Here is a 15,079-nt window from a genome sequence, read left to right on the forward strand (position 1 = left end):
GTCTTTTTTTTCCCCACTCACCTGCAGCTCAAGAACTTTTCTTGCCTCCTTATCTCCTCCTCCAATTATTCAAATCCCCATCAAATACTCAGATGCCTTATTCCCCTGGCATGACAGAGCCTCCAAAACATGATTCCAATTTCCGAGATCCTAGTCAGGAGGCTCTTACTATATCCCCCTCTCTCTCTTTGTCTTCAATTTTAACAGCTCTGGAAACAAGGTATGCAGATGGTATGTCTCTGTGTTCTCTAATCTGCTAAGTTGTCAGGCCAAGGAAGTGGCTGAATCTATTCTATATGCTTTTGTTTCTGTGTCTCTTCAGAGGCAAAAAAGCTGTTTAATAATTTAGAGCCGCAGACCTGGTTTATGATTAAGCCGGCTCATCCATACGCTCACATACTTTGGACCTTGGAGGGCAATAGTCATTCACCACTACTGCTCATCGCAGGAAATCTCATTCTTCCAGGCTCCTGGAAGATTGCGAGCTTCTTTCCCTTCGCATCTCTCTACCTCCGGTCTTATCAATTGCCTTTTTCATGTTGGCTGGCGTAAGGACTCTGAAGCATTCCAGCTCTCTTAATACATCTCTTAGCTTGAACCGGCTGCCCTTCTTTGCAGCTCTAGTTTGAAGTTTGAGATGAGTGTCTATAGTGTGGTTTTTAAATTGGAAAAAATCCTCATGTGTTCTTAGGAGTAAGGTGGTATTCGGAAATCTGACAAATAAATAGACTCAAGTGTCCTCTTTTTGCCAGGAGAAGGAAGAAATAATTTCTTGCCTCCAACGTTCCTGTAATATTTGTGTGTAAAAGGGAAATCTATACTTCCTCGGCTTGCTATCCTTTTCCCTGTTTGCTCCGGACTGTCGGTTAGTGATTTGAGGCTGAATCAGAACTGCCCCACTGATGAGAAAATTAAGGTCCAACTCAACCTTCTAACTTTAGACTCAAAATCAAGTGGCTTTTAAATTTCAAAAGGTATGGTCATTTATTTCCAGAGTGATGTGTTATTTAGTACTTGGCCTAAACTGGGCGCCCTTATTGCAGTATTTTGTGAAAAGCGTGCTACCTGGGTACCGGAATCGCTGCTGGATCTTGGTGGAATGGCTGCCCGTTTCTCCTTGGGGACTGTAAATATATGGGAAGAAAAATCACTGTAGCTAGGAAAATCTTTTTCTGCTTTGTTATTTAGAAAGCGCTGCTGTTAGCTTCTGTGGGACTGTTTCCCAGGGATAGTCTTAATTATTGATGTCTAAATTCTCATTACTTAATGGAAGATGAACTTTAGGGGGAAACACGAGGGATCTTTCCTTGCTAATTGGTAGCACACACTGTCTCCATCACCTCCACGGAGGGAGATATCAGCTTGGCAGAAAAGAGAGATCGCAGATTACCGAAGGAGGCATGGGAAGGGGAGCCAGGGGAGGGCAATGTGAGCTGGCTTCATGTGTGAGATCTCTCCTAGTTTTCATCGGAACTTAACACTGCTTATCTCTTCCATGTACAAGTATCTAACAGGAAGAAAAAACTCACTGTGGCCAGAGCACCACTGCCCTGCTGTAAGGAGGTTTCTGTTTATGGGTGAGTCCACTTTGTTCTGCTGGACTCCTGGGTGGGCCCTGATACGAAAAGGTGGCCTAGTGCTGAGCTTAAGGACAGTGGTTCAGGAATACCTACTTATTATTTATTGTCTATCCAGGAGATTTTAGAGGCAGGAGTGTAGAGTAGGGGTCTTAGAGAGACAAAGTGGGTGAGGAAGAGGATGGAATTAGAAGGAGAGTTACACGGGACCTTGCAAGGACCAGGGCTGAGGAATTTCATAGGCTGACATGGACCTTGACAAACCCCTAGTGATGGGTTATCCAAAGGCCTTTTTAGGGCTAGGATATCTAATGCTTAATTTGAAGTTATTTGTATTATTGTAATACAAACCCCCTTTCCCAGGGAATTCTTTGTATGTCAGCTTTTGCTGAAACGCTGTCGAGTAACAAACAGCCCCTAAATCTCAGTGGCCTACAAAAGTAAACATTTACTTTTTGTTCATGGGTCTGTGGGGTTGGCTGTAGTAACAGCTCCGGGCTGCAGGTCAAATTCAGGTCTGTTCCTGTGCCTTTCATTTTGGGGTCCAGGAACCTTTAGCCTTTAGGAAAGCCATCTACCTGCCTGGGCACCACACAGGCTCACTGCCTTGAGGTAGGGTTTTTCTAATGTTTGTTTGTTTGTTTACTTATTAATTAATAAAATAAGGGAGAGAAGATTTGCAAACTAGGTTGCCACAACGTGAATCAGGGTGAGACAACCCTGGAAGATCATCAACAGATCTCATTAGGTGGAAGTGGGACCCAAAGCCAGGTGACCGCAAATACGGAGGTTTCCCCGCACCCACCCTGTAATTTGCAGAAGTCTTGGGCATGCAGGGGGTTGGTCTTTCACAATCCATACATGAGCATTTACACTAATCCTTGGCTTTTTTTTCTTTTAAGGGGCAAGAGACTGTAGCTTTTATCGGTGTAGCACACGTAAGCTTTGGAACCAGAACAATTGTTCACTCTGACCCTGCCTCTAGAAAACCAGACTACATTCTTGTGCCCATCTATCTGGTTTACACAATCAATTTTTTTTCCAAATAAAAATCATCTAGCGCGGGCTGTGACCAAAGCATCGCAGGTTCGATTCCCAGTCAGGGCACATGCCTGGGTTGCAGGCCAGGTCCCCAGTGGGGGCCATATAAGAGGCAACCACACATTAATGTTTCTCTCTCTCTCTTTCTCCCTCCCTTCACCTCTCTAAAAATAAATAAATAAAATCTTTAAAAAAATCATCTGATGGTCTCTCAGAGAGTCACTTCCACTCAGGAACTTAGATGAGTTAGTTTCCTCCCCAGCCTTTTACTATCTCTGGCAAAGACAAGAGAGACATTTTTGCTAAAGGCTGTGAACCCTTGAGTCTGAACGCCGGTCTCCTGTTTCTTGCCTGCTTCTTTTACAGGTTCCACCGGAGGGCTCAGAAACAAAAACGAAGCAAAAACCTGCAGCCCGTTGTATGTCTCCGTTTTTCACCAGCCTTTTGCTGCCTCCTAAGCTCAAAGCCGTTCTGTTTAGATTTGAAGATTTGCAAGCTGTCATTTTTTTAAATTAGTGCAGCCTCCGTGCTGCCGTTTGTAGACAACTCACCCACCCTAATCATTTCTCTTTCTCCGAACAGAAGCTTATTTTCGGTTTGATTTCCTTTTCGCAGAAGAATTACTTGCCTGAACTGATAAGGAAGAAAAGGAAAGTTCCACATTCTTTAGCTTCACAATGAGGCAGAGGCAAAAGGAGGTTAAGGTGTGTTTTTAAAAAAAGGAAAGAGGAGGTTAACGGAAATGGATGGGTTCATTGAGTGGTTTAATCACTTCCACTGGCAGGATCTCCCTGCAAAGCTCAGCTCAGCATGGCCTGGTCATTGTTCCCACATTCCCTTCTCACTGCAACTGGCTTACAGAGAGAGGGGATGGGAGAGCCAATTTCAGGCATTTTCCTCATTGTCATCCCATGTTCTTCTGTAGCTGGCTCTTTGGGGCTGACAACTCATCCCAACAATGGGCCCTCCTCCGTTCTGCTGCTGCTCTTTCAAAGGACAGTTCTGTCTTGAAGGAAATAATCTACCAGGTTCTGATGGCTTAGACCTGAACTAACGAGCTGAGAAAATTACCACCAGCAACCAGTTAGCTTTTAAATCTGAGTGTATTTTATTCACAGGAACGTAGCATTTTAGAGCCACAAGGTATATAGAAACCATCTCTTCCAACCACTTTGTTTTACAGATGGAGTTCCAGTGAAGTTGAAGGCTTTTCCAAGGTCAGACAACTAGTTATTGGGAGTCCTGGGACTGGAGCCCAGTTGTCTTAATTTTATTTTTTCCATTGCATTTGATTTAAGTCCCAAATCGAGATTCCAATAAAAGGCATAGATGTACTAACATTAATCATTAACCTCTGAAGTGGCAGATTGAGTTTTAATAGAGAGAACACTAAAATTCTCAGTAAGTATAATAAGGGAAGAATAAAACTGCTCGAGAATAAAACAGCTGCCTATCTTCTCGTGTTTTGTTAAAATATACTTAACAAGAAAGTAACCTAAAGAAAAGGGATTTGAAGGAAAAGCAGGGAATGATCTTGAGAGCTCACCTGGACGACTTTTCCTGTGTTGTTCTGGAGACTCCAGAACAAAGAAACTCAATGTCATTAACAAAGGAAGGAGGGATTAGAAATGGCTCAGCGCCTTTACACTGAAAACGCATCCTTTCTGCCTTTTAGGTTTATAAATGTAGTGTTGGAGGTGGAAATTTCTTACAAAACAACACAGGCTTTGCTTTATTCCTCTAACAAGAATGCTGAATTTAAATAACTCTGCCCTTCAAAGAGGCTGCTGCTGTATTGTGCAGATGTTTTTGAGTTGCTTGATCATTTCCTCCTTACAAGGTCCCCCTGTATAGCTCAGCTCTGCATGAACTTCAAAAATTTTTTCCCTCGTATTTCTTCTTCATTGCAAACGTTTTTTTGAAATAGTGAGTAAGGCCAAGAAAAACAATTTTAGTCGTGTTCCTTGGAAAGTAGCAGAAGTGGTTGAGAAACACCAGCTGTGGCTCAGGGTTGGTGGAGCAGGAGTGGGGAGTTGTGGAAATAATGATTACTTGGAACGTATTTTTTTCTCTCAAAAGGATACATTTGTCCCTCCCCCATCCATGACAGTATTTAAAGTTGAAGGTTAAATTGGTGGAACGGAGGGAGATAGCATTGGTAGTCACAGATACATCTGGAGGTAGAGGCAGAAGTTCACATTCTAGACATTTTGGGGGAAATTTGTCCCTTTGGCTGGCCCTCACCGCCCTTCTGCTCCCCGCCCTGCTCCCCCGCCCCAGGACCCAGGGGGCACAGTACCCCAGCACAGAACTTCCCTGGAGGCTCCCTCCTTCCACTACCAGCCCTGTCCCAGTAACCCTTCCCTGTTTTCTTCTTTCCTTTCGTTCTTCATTGAATTTTTCTTCCTTTATCTCTTAAAATTGTTTTGTGTTTTAATGTCAATAGGCCCTTTGATTTTATTTGACATAGTATTTAATTTAAAATTTATTTTATTTTATTTTTTTAAAGATTTTATTTATTTATTTTTAGAGAGGGAAGGGAGGGAGAAAGAGAGAGAGAGAGAAACATCAATGTGCGGTTGCTGGGGGTCATGGCCTACAACCCAGGCATGTGCCCTGACTGGGAATTGAACCTGAGATGCTTTGGTTTGAAGCCTGTGCTCAATCCACCGAGCTACGCCAGCCAGGGTTTAAAATTTTAATAATAATAATAACTTAAAACCAGTTACCTTCCTTTGAGCCTGTTTCTAAGATCTTTCTATATGCTTAATCATCACCATAAAACTCTAGGTAACAGTTCTTTCCTCCATGTACAGATAAAATCATCTGATTTTTACAGATGAGGAAATGGAGGTTAGGGAGGTTAAATAAGTTATTTCTGCCAAAGAGGCAGTACTTGGGATAGCTGAGACTTGAATACATGCTGTTTTGGTTTGAGAGCCTATTTTCTAGACTGTTCTATTCATCCTTGACCACACCCCCTCTCCCAAGTCTTTGAAACTCAAATCTCTGCTGCCCATATGTATGATCTCCACGTTTAGCACTGAAGTTTCTAGCAAAGAACCATGCTGTGGGAATGTATTTTCCTTGGACCTCAGCGGTGGAGCTGCACGGTGGTGGTGTCTAATTGTTAAGGGTTTGCAGCACAGAAGAAAAGATGCCTGGGTCCGTTGGATTGTAAGATTCTTAAGATTCTGGAAGGTTTGTTAGAGGAAAACAAGGAAGACATGAATTCATTCAACTTACTCATTCTATAGAGGATTATTCTTTTTTTAAGATTTTATTTATTTTTATTTTTAGAGAGAGGAGGGAGGGAGATAGAGAGAGAGAGAGAGAAACATCAATGTGCGGTTGCTGGGGGTCATGGCCTGCAACCCAGGCATGTGCCCTGACTGGGAATCGAACCTGCAACACTTTGGTTCTCAGCCCGTGCTCAATCCACTGAGCTATGCCAGCCAGGGCTATAGAGGATTATTCTTGATGAGTCTGTAGCTTTCAAAAAAGAAAACACTCCTCATGAAAAGAAAAGGACCCAGTCTTCTTCATTCTCACATCTCTGTGCTTGCTAAGTGAGTTTTGTTTCAAAATCCTGTTTTTTTTTTTAAAAAACAGAGAACATTCTAAATATCAAGGGGTCCTGGATCAGCAGCTCTGATGGCAGCTCAGTCTTCCATTTATTTTCAGCAGGGGAATAAAACTCTTTAAGTCAAAGAATTTCATCCTCCAACCCCTTCTTCCCCTTCCCCTACCAGTCCTTTCTCCTTGCCCAGCCCCACCGTCTGAACATTTTCGCCTCAGGTGTGTGGAGCCCCGGTGACTTGCAGGCAGCTGTGGTGAAATGTCCACTTAACAAAAGCTGTTTGTTTAGCAAAGTAGTTCCTTTCTCTTTGTCAGTGTTTCTCTAAGTGAGAAGAGAGGCACACAGAGACAGAAATGCCCATCTTCTGCTCCCTCAGTGATTGTTTTCTGTGCCGGGGCAGTTGCTATGATCCTGCTTAGGGGTCCCCTCAGCATGCCACAAGCCGTGTGTTTGAACTGCCGTGTCTGGACCCCTCATCCCCCCAGTGGCAGGAGTCGGCCTGGCCTGTCCTGATGTGTTTTGGAAGCAGAGGTCATGATGGCTATTGGCAGTGGTTGTTATAAAGAAAACTGAATAGAGACAAAACTCATCAAGTGTAATTGTATTCCAGACTTTAGATGGAATTCCACTACCCAATTCCAGAGGTTAGAAGGCCAGAGCCAGCTCCCATGCCTGACGGTCTTTGTGGAAAAACATATTGATTAGGATGGCAATATGAAAATGACCACTTTGCTATAGCCTGACTTTAGTTAGAATACAAGGTGGGGCAAAAGTGGCTTTACAATTGTTCATATGGAAAATAATACAATAATTAATAAACGGTAATACAAGAATAAACTCTGTGTTTTGTGTATTCACAACTGTAAACTTACTTTTGCTTCACATTGTATATATGAAGGGGGACCCAAAAAACCCGAATTAATTTATAAAAAATTGTTTATTCTTACATGTTTAAACTTCATTCACCTTCAAAGTACTCTCCAGTTGATGCAATACACCTATTGAGATGTTTTTTTTCCACTGCTCAAAACAGTTTTTGAACTTGTTAATTTTGATGCCTTATATGTGAGTGCTTCTGCCATTTTCCCCACCTCTTCCACATCTGCAAAACATTTCTCTTTGAGGACTTTTTTCCCACCCAGACAAACAAAGAAAAAGGCCTCTCAGGGTGAGATTGGGCGAATAGGGAAGGGGACTTATGAGCACTCAGCACTGTCCGGGCAGGTGCGCTCATGAATCACCCATCATGAAATGGGCAAAAGGATTGAAAGAGTATTCAAAAATTTCACTGACGCTGAACACAGCCTCTCACAACAACGCCAGCTGGTACACTGGTACAGATGGGCTCCTAGAACACTCACCTAGTGGGAGAAGCCGGTACTGCAGGAGGCCCAGCCTATGGAAGATAATTCTGGTTGTTTTTGACTCTTCCTCAGACCTCTCTCCTATTGGTTCTGTTTCTCCAGAGAGCCCTGACTAATGCAACAGTACATCAAATTGAAGAGCATTCATGGGCTTCTGAGTTCTATTCCTTGCTACATGACTTTGGAAAAATTTTCCAGCTACTCCAAGCCTTGGTTTCCTTACATGTAAAATGGGTAAAAGGTTATTTACCTCACTGAATTGCTGTGAAGATTCAGAGAGATACTTGTAAACCTCACAGAGAGTAGGTACTCAAAAAAAGTGTTTATATCATTAACTAGACAGGGGTGGGCAAAAGTAGGTTTACAGTTGTGAATACACAAAACAGTTTACTCTTGTATTATTATTTATTCTTATATTGTACATTTTTTTCCATATAGAACAACTATAGGCCTACTTTTGCCACCCTGTATACACAGTATAATCCGTTTCCCTTTTGAGGCATGATGCTCTCTGGCCTAGAATAATAGATGAGTCCTCTAATGAATTTCATTTCATGGGTCCCCTCACACAGCAAGTAGATTTTTCAGTTAGGGAACATCTCCTCCATCTAATACCCCATGGAGTAATATAGTCTATGTGACATTCTTCAGAGAGTCACGCCCCATAAATCTACAGATTGTAAATTTGCGTCCCATAAGCAATCCTAATCCAGGGATATTCTACTTAAAGCATTCCATAGATAATACTCTCTAGCTAACGAGTATTACCAAGTATTATTAACCTATTACCCAGAGCTTTAGTTATGCTTATAAAGAGACTAGGTGGGATCATCTGCTTAGGTTTCTTTTTCTTGGGTTTATCCTGCCTAGTAATGAGGAGAGAAATGGATTACAAGAGTGTGTGTGTATGTGTGTATGTACATATATACACATATACATGTAGTTTACAGTTTTGTTTTTCCATTATACACTATGCTGCATTGTACATTTTTATAAGTGTATATTTATACATGTGTATATCTGTAGGGTGGAGATCATACTAGGTCATTGTTTATGTTCATCTATATTTTTACCCACTTTATTCTTTCTTTCCCCCACCACACATAGACAAGATTATTGTAAAGTCAAGGTTCTTTTTCATCTGTAAAATCTTCAGTGTGTGTCTCTAAATGTTATGAAATCTCTCTCACTTTTAATACTACCCCTTTTCTTGGATACAATGCAGTGCCATTCACACTATTCTCAACATGCGTTTTTCTCAGCTTTTCTGTATTGAAGACCTCCACAGAGCAGCATGTCGAGATTTCTTCCTTTTTGTTACAGTTGTATGGTATTCCATTTGTGGGTGTACCTTGTGTTGTAAAACTAGTCTCCTATTACAGACAGTTAAGGTGTTTACGGTCTTTTTCTATTACAAATAACAGTCTCACACAGATTTATTAATGATTTTGCTGCTGCGTACTGGGGAAAGATTTTTAGAAAAGCAATTGCTGCTTGAATGGTCTATCAGTGAAAACATTTTTGTCAAGGAAACTGAATTTAATATACATCTAGTTTGAGTTTGGTACAATACGTTTAGGTAGTTTTTCATCCTTCTGTGCATAAATTACTGCCTGCTGTCACAGTGGCGGAGTGCCTTCCAGGGGGATTTCTCCTACCCAATGTGCCGACTTGCCCGCATTGTGACACCGAGTTCCAGGATCCAACGTATCCTCACTAGGCTGTTACAACAAGGGTATCGATGACAAATTAATAAGTATCATAAATTCAAAGTATTTCTGGCTAGTCATTGTAAAAGCTAATAAGGAGTTGTGAATTGGAAAGAAACGTTTCTAAACTATCTGCAATTAAAATACACATTTTGATCAAACAAATTAAAGGAAAGATTAAGTTATTTGAATAACTTAATTAAAGAGTATGGAGTCAAATGAGAAAACAGGTTACGGATGTTTGTCAGGTCAGTACATTGATAAAAATACTATGCATTTTTTCTGAATTTTGTGATGTTTGAAGAATTTGTTGGCTTTTTAAACACTTGAGACTTTTAACCTTCTCTTTTAGTTGAAAGTAAACATTCATTTCTAACTTTATATTTATAATTTTGTACCCTTGTTTCAACTATGGCTCCCTGATTACATAGCCTTCGGGCCACACAGAAGTGCACTGTGCCCTTAGTTGCTGGTGACTTTCAATAATGAACCAGGCAATTACAGGTTGAGTTCTGGTGGGAAATCTACTCTTCTCTCAGGAGGCTCTGCTAGTCACGGCTGTGGGTTTGTATATACGCTCCTCAGTGGGAGTATTTTCCTAAAGAGGATTATACCCTGAGACAGCTGCCATAAAGAGTTGGGGAAAATAATACAACCTACACAGTTGCCCTCTATTTTCCTCCTGCATGGTAATACACCTACCCTTTCCCCAATACATTTGGACAGCCCATACATTTCATTCAATTCATTGGAATTGCTTCAAAGTCCAGGCTTTTGTGAGCGTGTTTCAGCAGTTCCAAATGTGATTCTGGATTAGGAAAACAACAAATAAAAACAAACACTAAATAAGAAACAAACAAAACAACCCCAAACTGCCACCACAAAATGAAGATTTGTTTACCCCCATTCCTGCAGCATATTTTGATAAAACAGGGATAGGATAACTTCAATAGACAGACTCATTTGGAAAGAGAAAATAATGGTGGTGCACAGCAATTCTGAAACATTAGCGGATATACATTCTGAGGACCTACCCTGGGGACTGGGAATGTTCCTTGTGTCTTCTCGCCCTCCCTTCCTTTGTTTGATCAATCATTCTAAATATTTATCAATATTATTCAATTTATCAAGAAGGCAGCTTTTCAATTCATTGATCTTCTCTATTTTTTCTGTTCATTTTTATTTCTTTGATTTCCACTCTTTATTATTTATATACTTTGCTTAATTTGGGTTTAATGTGCTCTTCTTCTAGTCTCCTGTGACTGAAGTTCGGATCATTGACATAGACCATTTATCTCATGCTATACACTTTCTTTCAAGAACTGTTTTAGTTGCATTCCTGAAATTTTGATGCACTATGTTTTATTTTTTTCCACATTTTTTAATTGTTTTTGAAGTACGGTTGTCTCTATTCCCCCCCTGCTGCTCTCCCCACCCCAGCCATCCCCACTAATTTTCATTCAGTTCTGTTTCTAATTTTTCTTGTGGTTTCTTCTTTTACTCATTGGTTATTTAGAAAGGTGTTAATTTCCAAATATTTGGGAATTGTCCATATGTCCTTTTCTTATTGAATTCTAGTTTAGAGCTGGATTTCAATCCTTCAAATTTATTTGAAAATTGTTTATGCCCCAAAATAATCTTTCATGGTGACTATCCCTTGTGCTTTGAGACAAATGTGTATTTTGCTGTTCTTGGGTTGAATTTCTAAAAATGGCAATTAGGTTAAATTGTCTCATTGTGTTGTTAAAATCGTCTATATAACTACTGATTTTTTCTTGTATTATGAAGCATAGAGAGAAGAGTATTGATCCGATATAATTATCGGTCTATATTTCTTTTCAGCTCTGTGTTGTTTTTTTTCCAGGTCTCCAAGTTTGTTTCCATGTGTTTCAACTGCTATTATTGGGTAGGTTAAAATGTGTGGCTTTAGAATACTTATGTTTTCTTTTCATCTTATGAAGCATCCCTCTTGAGTCTTGCTTGTTTTGGAGTTAGCTTCATCTGGCACTAATATAGAACAACAGTTTCCTTCGTACTAGCGTGGAGTATATTTTTCAGTCTTTTACCTTTAAGCTATCTGTGCCTTTATCTTTAAAGCAGATAACTTATATACAGCAATATAGCTGGGTGTTAATTTTCTTAGCCCGTTTATTGATATGGTTGGGCCTAAATCTAACTAACAGCTTGCTGTTCTTGTTTGTTCTGCTGCTCTTGTTGCCTTTGACCTATTTTCCCTTCTTGGATGGCTTAACCGAATATTTTCTATGCTTCCATTTTATATCCACTATTGAATTATTGGGTATCCTTCTCTGTTTTAATTTTTAGTGATTGCTTGAGGATTTACAATATACATCTTTGACTCATTACGATCTACCTTCACATACTGTTATCAATTTATATACAGAATCTTATGACAGGATATTTCTGTTTTTTCCCTGTCTGTCCTTTGTGCTATTGCAATCAGGTTTTTTATGTCTCTACATGTTAGCCCCACAGTTTATTATCACTATTTTTGCTTTAAACATCCAATTATCTTGTAAAGAGTTTTTAAATAAAAAAAATATCATCTTTTTATCTATGGCGATATTTATTTCTTTGGCATGCTAATTGCATTGTGCATTTGTGTTGTGTCTTTTAGGTGTTGTGTGTGTGTATATGTGTGTGTTTGCTTTGGAGAGATTCAAAAATTTAGCCCCACCGTCATCTTGCCCTCTGTCCCCAAGTCATTTTTTTAACCTACTTGTGTGTGCAGCGTGTGCAGCCTCTTAGCGGTGATGAGTTAATATGATTACTGTTGGCTGAAGTAATATTTCCTTTCATTTTCCCTTAAATTCTAATATTTAAAACTGTGTGTGCATGATCTGGGACAAATGACCACTTTAAACTTAGACATCAGTTTGTAAAGTAAAATGTGATGGACAGTCTTTGTTGACCAAACTATTAGAGAAGCACTACAAGCATTATTTAGTATTCAGCTTTGATCGTATAGTATCATTTGGAAGTATCAGCTGACTGCCTAGGCTTTTATTTACTACAATACACACATTTCTCACTTACCCAGAGCTCATTACTCTGGCAACCTCATCTCTTTGGAATGCTAGAGAAAATAATCAAGTAAAACAAATGGCTTCTAAACAACTGAACTAGATGCAGCAAGGTCATTAAAAATAAATTTTATGTATTTGACTAAAAGGAGAACCCCTGACTCAGAAAGATCTTGCTTCCATTAAAAATATAATTTTAACCAGCTTGGCTAATTGGTTTCCTTGCCTTCAGCAGAAGGGAGAGAGGGGGAGATAGGGGTGGTGAGGAGAGAAATGAGGAGGAAGCATGCACATTATGCAGAATAAGATATAGTAACCCACATTTGTGTATTCCCTTGGATGCCATCTCCTTTAGGGCAGTTAGCATTGTCCTATTGATCTTTGTATTCTCTGCATAGTCCCTGACACATGATTTTCAGTAAACACTGCCCCCCAAAACAAACAAACTAAGTAACAAACACGAGACTAAGAGACTGGAGGGACATAGAGAAATGCATGATGTTGAAAGGCGAATTTGGAAAGGGTAGCAGTTAGAGACTACTCTGTGCTTAGGCAGAGGGTTCTTTATACTGACTGCACTGTACTGCACAGTGAGAATTTCTATTTAGGGAAAATAGGATCCAGCATGGAGCCATAGCTCATGTTGATATCAGTGACATGTCATTCAGAAAAGGTTACATTTTAGACCCCATGTGAGTATTTATTACCTTGAAAAAGATTTCCATTGAAATCCCACCCCACCCCATTAAAATCTCTATTTCTGTCTTTGGCTCTCTACCTAACAGTTTCACCTCTTCACATTTGGAAAATTCATTTATGTAACAAATGGCTCATTACTTGACGATGTTGCTAAAAGGATCTGTTTCTGTACACAGAATAGATCTGTTAAAAGTAGTTCTTTGCTCAACAAATTTATGGGAAAAAATGCTCATAGTGATATACACATACCCATGCCTTAAATCTGAAAAGCTCTATTAACCTTTATTAAATGTATTCACTCTGTATAGATGGATATTTCTGCTCTTTTTATGACAATCTACTCATTCAATTTGCTCTTGATATGCTATTCTCATGTATACTTTTAAAGTTAAAAATACTAATAATGATAATAATGGCAGCTGGCTCGCCCTGAGTGGTAATGTATGTGGGTGCATCTATAGGACTCAGAACTCTGCAAAGAGCTTTCGTGAATTAATTTGTTTTGTGATCTCACCACATTTTAGGAGGTAGGGATTATGATTATGTAATCTTACATGTGGGGAACTGAGGCTTGGACAAGAGAGTTTATAAAGTCCAAGTTTACAAGTTCAGTAAATAGCAGCACTGGGATTTGAGTCTTGGTGGTCTGACTCCAAAACTTTTGCTCTTAACATTTATAATATACACTTCCGCTTTCTCCCATCATCTCTGAGGATAAAGTAGTAAATTGCAGCATGATGTCTATTTTAATAAAATGTTGCTTTACTTTGCTGTTACTCAGATATGACAGTGACAGAGATCAATGCAGCTAACCCTTAGTTTGAGAAGAGAGCAAGAGAATACATTTCTGTCGTCACAGTTTAATTTGATAATTGCTGATAGTTTCTCTCTTCTCCTCTCTCTCTTTCTCTCCCTCTTTTCCTTGAATTTGGTTGGTGTACACGGCAAAATCAGAAAATTCATGAAACATTATCTTCCATCTTGCCCCACCCCAATTTTCTAGCTGTTCTAAATTATTTGAATAATTTTATTATTCCCTGAATTCGTTTTTCCTTTGGAGCGCCTTGTTCAGAGTTTTAATTTTTTTTCTCCTCCTGGTTTAATTTTGTTCCTATCAGAATATCTTTCTATAGGTCTTGATAACATTCTTGAAACACAATTTGGAAACTATTTTCATTCGAAGGGCCCAAAGAATTAAAAACAGCCCTGCTGGTTGTCATGGTTCTTATGTAGCAACTGACAGGAAGATGCCCAGTTTAATTATCTTGGTGTCCAGATATGGAACAAAATATGCCACCAATTTCTTTTTCTGAACAAAGCAAACCAATCTGTACACATGCCAGAGGGGCCAGGGACAGAAGGATGCTTTTATATGACTTTAATAAAAAACATGTTTTTCTTTTAAAATCTTTCATGAGCGAGGTGGGAATCAGGGAGTTGAGGAAGAGCAAAAGATGCCTGCACTGGGGAACAAAGAAAAATAAGAGAGAGAGCCTGAGAGGGGCTGATGAGATAAAACTGCGTTTAGGCTGTCTATCAGATGTCAGAAGCCATGCCCTGCTGTTCAGAAATTGCCTTTTTATGTTGCAGCTCTGGAAGGTGAGCTCGGAGTGCAACCTTTAGTGTTCTTTCGGGAAAGAGAAAAATAAGAATAAATGCAATGGTCACAGCACATGCTTCTGATTTCTTCTGATTCACAGTTTATCAAGATTATGGACGTGGACGTTTTAGACAAAAAGGAGAGTATCTTGATTTTCTGATTATGTTGCTTCTCCCTGCTCCTTCCCTCTATTGCTTCTTGCTAGCCTCATCTTCTCTTCCTGAGGCTATACATTTGATATCATTAAGAATGTCGATATCTGCTCTTCAATCCTCACCTTGACCTTAATAGTTGTAACTGAGGAATTATTTTCTTGCCTTCTTTCTTTGGCTGAAGTAATCCTAGTCATTCCTTGAGCTTATTAATTTTTTCCCCCTCATGCTTGATAAGGACATTTTACAGAGCAATCATGGCTCAGAGTGAGGGATGGAATATAAAGTTGGGACTCTGCTTTTTGAGCAGTTA

Source organism: Phyllostomus discolor, chromosome 1 (genome assembly GCF_004126475.2).
Source record: "Phyllostomus discolor isolate MPI-MPIP mPhyDis1 chromosome 1, mPhyDis1.pri.v3, whole genome shotgun sequence".
In the NCBI taxonomy this organism is placed as follows: domain Eukaryota; kingdom Metazoa; phylum Chordata; class Mammalia; order Chiroptera; family Phyllostomidae; genus Phyllostomus; species Phyllostomus discolor.